This window comes from Octopus bimaculoides, chromosome 25 (genome assembly GCF_001194135.2).
Source record: "Octopus bimaculoides isolate UCB-OBI-ISO-001 chromosome 25, ASM119413v2, whole genome shotgun sequence".
Taxonomy (NCBI): domain Eukaryota; kingdom Metazoa; phylum Mollusca; class Cephalopoda; order Octopoda; family Octopodidae; genus Octopus; species Octopus bimaculoides.
Window position 1 is genome coordinate 31,470,631 of NC_069005.1, and position 1,062 is coordinate 31,471,692.

The 1,062-nt window shown below is 47.1% G+C and overlaps 1 protein-coding gene across 4 annotated transcripts in view; it reads left to right on the forward strand.

The window, feature by feature from the left end:
• Positions 1-1,062, forward strand: part of LOC106880689 (carbohydrate-responsive element-binding protein) — a 97,915-nt gene that overhangs the window by 78,038 nt on the left and 18,815 nt on the right. The gene's annotated exons all lie outside the window — the stretch shown is intronic.

Consider the following 1,062-nt stretch of genomic DNA (forward strand, 5'->3'; position numbering starts at 1 on the left):
GGGCCCACTAATTTTTCTTTCCTAGCAAATGGACCTACATAGAGGCTGTCTTGGATCATGTTGGCTTGCTGGCTGGCTGGCTGGTAGGCTCTGCCGCTTGTTGAGGGTTGTGGTGGTGGTGGTGGTGGTGGTGGTGGTGGGAGCTAGCCTGGTTATGGAAGAAGAAATGTTACAATTTAGGCTATTGGGTTTACAAACGTTATCATCACCACCACCACCATAGCTGCTACTGTGCCTGCTCATGGCCATTAACAGTAGTGGAGGTGGTGGTGGTGGTTGTGAAGAAGTCCTTACTTCTCTTATAACATCATATGGTGTTTATTTAACAGCCTGGAGTATGTTGCCCTTCCTCCCATGTCCACCACCTCCTACACATCACACCTCTGCATTTTCTCAGTTAAATACATCAAGACTGTCAACATTGACACACACACACACCACCCTACAACATTCCCCTTTCCCTGCTAGTTCTTGTGGCGGTAGGGGGGGGAACCCCATATTTGAGGGTGCAGAGAGGACAAGGGGTGAAAGGGTTGTCGAAGGGGTTGGGGAGGTAGAAAGGGGTTTGGTAGGAATAAAGCAGTTTGGTTTTATATACTGCAGTCAGATATCAATCAGTGTGTTTATATATACACACACACAGATGGAGAGAGCTGTGGTTTGGTGTGTGTGTGTGTGTATTTGCATGTATGCGTGTGTATTTGCATGTGTGTGTGTGTGAAGTGTGAGTGTGTTGTGTGCATTAATGAATGTGATAAAAACCTGGAACCAACTGTGTGTAATGACATCTGAAGTGTGCTCTGAGGAGTGGTGTGTGTGTAGGGGGGGGGATAGAGGGTGGTGAATAGGCAGGGGTCAGGTCAGTTAAGCTGTTGATGTGAAGGGATAATAACATAAGGGCTATAGGGAGGCTGTATGGGGACTGTAGGGAGAGAGAGAGATAACAGATGATGGATTATTTTGGGGGATATTTCAACCGCTGCATTACTTGATTTGCTAGATAGAAGAGTCTTTGAAGCACTGCATGGGGTGGGTGTGTGTGTGAGAGAGAGAGAGAGAGAG